This window comes from Arvicanthis niloticus, chromosome 27 (genome assembly GCF_011762505.2).
Source record: "Arvicanthis niloticus isolate mArvNil1 chromosome 27, mArvNil1.pat.X, whole genome shotgun sequence".
Classification (NCBI taxonomy): Eukaryota; Metazoa; Chordata; class Mammalia; order Rodentia; family Muridae; genus Arvicanthis; species Arvicanthis niloticus.
The window spans coordinates 29019798-29027178 of NC_133435.1; the positions used below are offsets into that span (position 1 = coordinate 29019798).

The 7381-nt window shown below is 37.8% G+C and overlaps 1 long non-coding RNA gene across 1 annotated transcript; it reads right to left on the minus strand.

The window, feature by feature from the left end:
- Positions 1–277: 277 nt before the first annotated feature.
- Positions 278–4239, minus strand: LOC143439611 (uncharacterized). Its single transcript, XR_013107743.1, has 4 exons — positions 2095–4239; positions 1389–1529; positions 978–1082; positions 278–667 (listed from the first exon to the last, which is right to left on the minus strand). It is a non-coding gene; the product is annotated as an uncharacterized LOC143439611 (long non-coding RNA).
- Between the last annotated feature and the right edge of the window lie 3142 nt (positions 4240–7381).

Genomic DNA, 7381 nt, shown 5'->3' on the forward strand with positions numbered 1-7381 from the left:
AAGCATGTTGTCAGTAAACTAGGTTTCCAGCCTTTAAATTACATGGAAGTACTTTAAAGCATTTTTTTGTGTGCTTGACTTGTTTTGTGTTGCTTTATTATCTGACTACAAAGGTAAGAGCCTAAGTAACAACTTGGAACATCTGTAGAAGCATTTGTAGAAGTTGGACTCTGTTACTACTGGACATATTATCACAAGGAATCAGCATTCTCTGCTTGCTTCCACTGACAGGACCCTGAAGTTCTAAGCACATAAAGAAAAACAGTAACCAAGACATCACACATTGCCATGTGATTTATCCAGAACTGCAGAATCTTTGGTTTAGACACAGAACAAGAAGAGTGAATATACAGTGCCATGTGACATGTCTAGTGACAGGTCTTTCTCTAGTTTGTGCATCTGTCTCTTACAGTGATGATTGGAGAGAGAAATGTCTCCAGCAGCTCAGTCATTTGAACACATGGTGCCCAGGTGCAATGCTGTTTGGGAGGTTTGGAATCTTTGGCATATAGAACCTTGCTGGAGGACATCAGTGAGGGTGGTCTTTGATAATTTATAGCTTTGTCCCACTTTCATATTGCTCTCTCTTCTTTCCACATATGGTTAAATATATGCTCTATTAACTTCATGATGCAGCCATGCCTTCTTCACCATTATGGCTCACACTCTGGAAACATAAAGCACAGGTCCTTTTAGTCATGATGATATGTCATAGCAACACAAAGTAACTAGCATACCCATCTACAATACTTTTTACTTAAAATGCACAATACTGCATATATTTGAAGGCTCATGAAACTCAAACCAGTGTTGACATTTCACAAATGCAGCTTCTGTTTCAGGACTAGAAGACACTGTCTCCCAGCAGACTTCCTAGTCATCTGGCTCTTACAGTGATTTCATTCCTTCTTCCATGGCATTCCCTGAGCCTTAGGTGTAGGGGTTGTGTTAGAAATGTGCTGTTTGGGATGACATACCCCAGTTGCTTATTCTCTGCAGTTTGGTGAATTATAAACTCCAGTTATAGTCTCTATGTGCTACAGAAAGAAGCTTCTTTGATGAGGGCTGTGAGCTATACACACCTATGGATATATAAAGACAAGAACATAGAATGTAGTTAGACATTATACTGATGTACCAAATGGGTAATAACAGGTTTTACTCTCCAGTCTATGACTCTCCAAGCAGTAGTAGTTGACTAAGTTTGCAGTGCTCTATATGAACTTCCTTCTATTAGTGGGCCCTAAGTACAATTAAACAACTACTGGTCAACCTCAAGGTTAAAATACCACCATTGAACCCCTGTGTTGTCTTGCCAGTCTGGTCATTGTTGATGTTCACAGAATTTACAGCTGGTTAGAACCATTGATTACTTTATTTCCCCTTACCAGCTTACTTATTAGCTCCTTCCAATACCATGAGAGCTTGTCTCCGAGGAGAAGGTGTCCAGATCAATTCCAGTCTGAGTGCTCATAGTCCTCTGTCTAAACTGTATGGTGCCTTCAGCCACAGGATTGATCCTTCATGTTCTGAGAGATAACCAAGGGCAATGGTGATAGCATAAATTGTTTAGGGAGTCTCTCAGCTCCCTTCTCTGACCAACATCAAAAAGTGAGGTTTCCCATGGCACTCTGATTTGTATTAGTCTGTAACCATTAGTGGAATCATCACCACATGTAGCATAACTCAATTTAAACTCCATATACAAACATACATAGTAGATCTACTTTTCTGTAATAATATAAAACAATATTTCCTTATGGTAGTTTCAAGCAGCTTTAATTCTGTGTATCTGTCCTTCCTTCCTCTCCCTTTGTATTATCTTCCTCTGCCCTCCCCAGTTAGAGCCTCTTCCCTTTTCCCCATTTCCCTCTTCATAGGACCTGTGTCCTACTAACTCCCTCTAGAGCTCCCTTCTCCCCAAGATGCCTTCTAATTTCCTGGCTTCCTCCTTTGCTCCAGGTTATAGGGTCACATTTCTAGAAGCAAAAATAAGGAAGAAATGTGGCACTTTCCCCTCTGGGTTTGGGTTACCACACTCAGTATAATTTGTTAGACAACTTTAACCATACAAATTTCAAGTGAGAGTCTTACCTTTTATAGAACTGTAGTACATTTTCCAGACTCTCATTAAACAGGCAGGAGGAACAAATGGATTTTATGTGGCATGCAGCCATCCATAAATTTAATTCCAACACAAAGGGAAGAAAATGTTAAAGGCCAGTTATCAGAATGAAATCTATATACCTAAAAATTAACTGTCTAAGTGTTCATTATCATATATTCTAAATTTTTCAAAATAAAACAAAGAATTATGTGGTTCTGATATATAAAACCATGCACATCTGAAAATTTAACTATAATGTAAAAAACTGAATTTAAAATTAGCAAGACATGGGTTAGAGAGAAATTCAACTGTTAAGATCAGTGGCTCTTCTTCCAATGGTCCTGGCTCAATTGCAGAACATATCATGGCTTCTAAAAGCCATATATAACTCCAGTCCCAGATGATCCAAAGCCCTCTTCTCACCTCCACAGTACCCGGCTGGTACAGGTTATATAGTCAAAGATGCAGACAAAATAACCACATGTACAAATGAAACAAAATTTTAAAAAATCAAAATTAGTGAAGCATCTGTAATAACAATAATTTTAAGGCTGTTATTTCATTTAAGGAAACAGACATTTTACATGTTGACTATTATGAAGAAAGATCCAAAGCAATAAGAAATACAATTCCATTGTCGCTGCCTTTACAGTTATAGGAATTGCCTGAAAGAAATTAAAAATGAAGTCAAAACACTAATGCATCACAATTAAAACACATGGATGAATTCAGTGTTAAGACGAGGCCTGCAGTATTGTCAGACCTTATCCCAAATATGACTATTCTACTTTACTATGACTACAGAAAGGATGTTGATGTTAATGTTAATGCATCACATTTCTGATTTGTATTTCTTGTATGTATGGTCATATTTCTAGCACTCTTTCTTATTTCTATTGGTTAACTATTCAGCTATTAAAAATGAGAACATCATGAATTTTTCAGGCAAATGTATGGAACTAGAAGATATCATCCTGAGTGAGGTAACCCAGACCCAAAAGGACATGCATGGTATGTACTCATGAATAAGTGGATTTTAGCCAAAAATGTCAGAAAACCCATGATACCATTTACAGAACCTAGGAAGTAAAACAAGAAGGAAGGCCCAAGTGTGGATACCTGAAATCCATATAGAAGTGGAACAAATTAATTGTGGGAGGTGGATGGAAGTAGGAAAGTCTGTGAGATCAGGAGGGGAGAGGTGAAAAGGAGGGGAAGGATCAGGTATGGAGAAAGACAGTAAGGACACACAGAAGGCCAAGAAAATGAATAGACATATGCAGCAGTGGCGGTTAGGTGTCAGGGAGAGCCTCTAGAAAGTCTCAGATACCTGAGATGAGAGAGGCTATCAGGACTCAATGGGGATGACATTTAGTCAAAATGGCCAACAGTGTGAAAGTGGAACCAGAAGTGATCACCTGCAGTAGATAGACAAGGCCCCCAATTGAGGTTGAGGGCCACCTACCCATCTTCAATATTTTTAAGCCAGATTTGTTCCTGTCTAAAAGAAATGTAGGTATAAAAATAGAGCAAAGACTGACAGAAAGGCCACCCAGTGACTGACCCAACTTGGGATCCATCCCATGTATGCACACCAAACCCTGACACTATTACAAATGCCATAATGTGCTTGCAGAGAGGAGCCTGACATGGCTGTCTTTGGAGAGTCTTTACCAGCAACTGACTGGGACAAATGAAGATTTTTATAGCCAAACACTGGTTTAAGGTCAGGGACCAATATGGAAGAGTTAGAGGAAGGGTTGAAGGAGGTAAAGGGGATTGTTTCCTGTAGACAGGAACAATTCTGGGTTAAAAATTTTGAAATGGGTGGGTGGCCCCATTCTTCAACTGGGAGCCATGTCTAACTACTGGAGGTGGTCTCTTCAGATTCTAACTCCTCTCTGTTGGGTATTTTGACTAATGTCATCCCCAATGGTTCCTGGGAGCATCTCGATACCCTGGTGTCTGGGACTTTGTAGTGGCTACCCCTGTTTCCCACTCTACTTTGCTAAATATTTCTCTTTCTTCTCCTAGCCCTCTGAATATCCCTACTTTCTCTTCCCATACCTGATTCTGTTGAATTTATTCCATGTCCCTCCACTCTACCTGCCAGGTCCCCCACCATCTGCCTTTGTGAGTATTTTGTTCCCTCTTCTAAGCAGGATTGAAGCATCCTCACTTTGGCCTTCCTTCTTGTGAAGTTTCATCTATGAGTTTTATTGTGGGTGTTTGGAGTTTGAGAGCTAATATCCACTTATTAGTGAATACATACCATGTGTATCCTTTTGGACTGGGTTACCTCACTCAGGATGATATTTTCTAATGGCATCCATTTGCCTGCAAAATTTATGGTGTCATTGTTTTATAGGTACATAGTATTCCATTATATAAATGTACCATATTTTCTGTATCCATTCTTCCATTGAGGGATATCTGTGTTGTTTCCAGTGTCTGGCTATTATAGATAAGGCTTGTATGAACATACTGGAACATGTGTCCTTGTTATATGTTAGAACTGTTTTTGTCTATGTCCACTAGTGTGACAGCCAGGCCTTCAGGTAGAACTATTTCCAATTTTCTGAGGAATGGCCAATTGATTTCCAAAGTGATTGTATGAGCTTGCAATCCCACCAGCAGTGAAGGAGTGTTCTTCTTTCTCCACATCCTTGCCAGTATCTGCTAACACTTGAGTTGGTGATCTTAGCCATTTTGACTGGTGTGAACTAAAATCACAGGGTCATTTTGATTTGCATTTCCCTGTTGTCTAAGGATGGAGATCATTTTTAGGTGCTTCTTGGCCATTCATGATTCCTCAGTTGAGAATTCTCCATTTAGCTCTGTACCCATTTTTTTTTAATAACATTTGGTTGAAAGTCCATTTTATTGGAGAATAGAATTGTTACTCCAACTTGCTTCTTGGGACCACTTGCTTGGAAAATGTTTTTCCAGTCTTTTACTTTGAGGTAGTAACTGACTGTGTCACTGAGGTGTTTTTCCTTTAAGCAGCAAAATAAAGGGACCTGTTTATATATCTTGTCTGTTAGCCTATATCTTTTAAGTGAGGAACTGAGTCAATTGATATTGAGAGATATTAGGGACCAATGATTGTTGTTTCCTGTTACTTTTGTTATTATAGATGGAATTATGTTTGTGTGTTTCTCTTCTTTTGGGTATTATGGGAAAAGCAAATTCTTGCTTTTTCTTGGGTATAGTTTCCCTCCTTGTGTTAAAGTTTTCCTCCTATTATCCTCTATAGGGCGGAATTAGTAAAAATATATTGTTTAAATTTGGTTGTGTCATAGATATCTTGGTTTCTCTATCTATGATGACTGAGAGTTTTGCTGTGTATAGTAGCCTAGGCTGTCATTTGTGTTTTCTTAGGGTCAGCATGCCATCTCACCAAGATCTTCTGGCTATAAGAGAATCCATTGAGAACTTGGTATAATTCTGATAGGTCTTCCTTTATATGCTTGGCTTTTTTCCTTACAGCTTTTAATAGTATTTTTTTGTTCTGTCTTTTTAGTGTTTTGAATATTATGTGATGAGAGGATTTTCTTTTGTGGTCCAATCTAGTTGGTGTTCTATAGGCTTAATGTACATTTATTGCCATCTCTTTCTTTAAGTTAGGGAAGTTTTCTTCTGTGACTTTGTTGTAGATGTTTACTGGTTCTTTGAATTTGGAATCTTCACTCTCTTGTATACCTATTATTCTTAGGTTTATTATTTTTATTATGTTCTGAATTTCCTGGATGCTTTGAGTTAAGGGCTTTTTGCACTTTCTATTTTCTTTGACTGTTCTGTCAATATCTTATATGTCTGACATTCTATCTTTTTTATTCTGTTGATAATGCTTTTACATCTGTAACTCCTGAACTCTTTTCTAGGTTTTCCTTCTCTAGGGTTGTCTCCCCTGTGATTTCTATATTGTTTGTATTTCCGTTTTTAGATCTTGGATGATTTTGTTCAATTCCTTCACCTCTTTGATTGTGTTTTCCTGTATTTCTCTTAAGGGATTTATGTGTTTCTACTTTAAGGGCTCTACCTGTTTATCTGGGTTCTTCTGTATTTCTTTAAGGGAATTATTTATGTTCTCTCCTTAGGGTCCTCTATCATTTCATGAGATGGGATTTTAGGTCAGAATCTTACCTCCATGTGTGTTAGGATATCCAGGGCTTGCTGTGGTGGGAGAACTGATGGTGCCAAGTCACACTGGTTTCTGTTCTTATGTACTTGCACTTGTCTCTTGCCAACTGGTTTTCTCTGGTGTTAACTGGCCTTGCTGTCTCTGACTGGAGTCTGTTTCTCCTGTGAGCCTAATGGACCTGCTTGGATCATGCTCTCTCTGGGTGGGGCAGTAGGAGGGCTGGAACATGCAGTGTGCTTCCACATGTAATGGTGGACCAAAATGAAAGTGTGTCTCCAGCAGTATGGAGGTCCTGCAACCTCTAAACCCCTGGGCAGGGGATGAGGAGGGATCCCAGTTAAGCCAGGTATTGGGGCAGGGGGTTCTCACCTGGGACCCTGATTGTGTCAGAACTTCTGGGGGTCACACTGTCTCTGGGTGTACCCAGGGTAGGGAGGCTGCTCTTCTGTGTGGTTGCAGACAGGAAGTTAATTATCTCTAACTTTAAAATAGGGTCTGTATTCTCATACATTTTATTAATAGTTCTGTCATTTAAATTACATATAGTTTTACATAAAACTATATGTAATTACATAAAGTTTTACAATTACATAAAATTTTACAATTCTACTGTTTCACCGATCTATGAAAGATAATGAAAATATCATTAAATTAAATCTGATGAAAACCATAAAAATTTTATGGATTAGTTTTCAAAGTAAAAACAGGGAAAAAAGAAGAAGTAAGATTTTTTTCAAATCTACTTTATAAATTCACTAGAAATAAATTATCCTACCAAAATCATATAAATTTACATATATTTACTCTTTAAAACCTTTCCTTCAGTTTTTATCTGACATATATTGCACATTACTAAAACAAAAGGGTTTTAAAGAAATATAATCCCTACAGTCCGTTCTGTTTCTAATGCTTTCAGTTAACCTTTATAAACAGTATATATCTATAAAATATTTTAATAACCTGTAAGAAGACAACAATTAATACCTAGGTACATTGAATAGTCCTTTGTGCTTTCAATATTAATAAATTTTGTATATATGTGAAAGATATTTAATAAGTTATTTAGTTATCACTTTCCATTTTACTTTTTATTTCATATATGTTAAGGAAAAACATAGTTGGAGATGCTG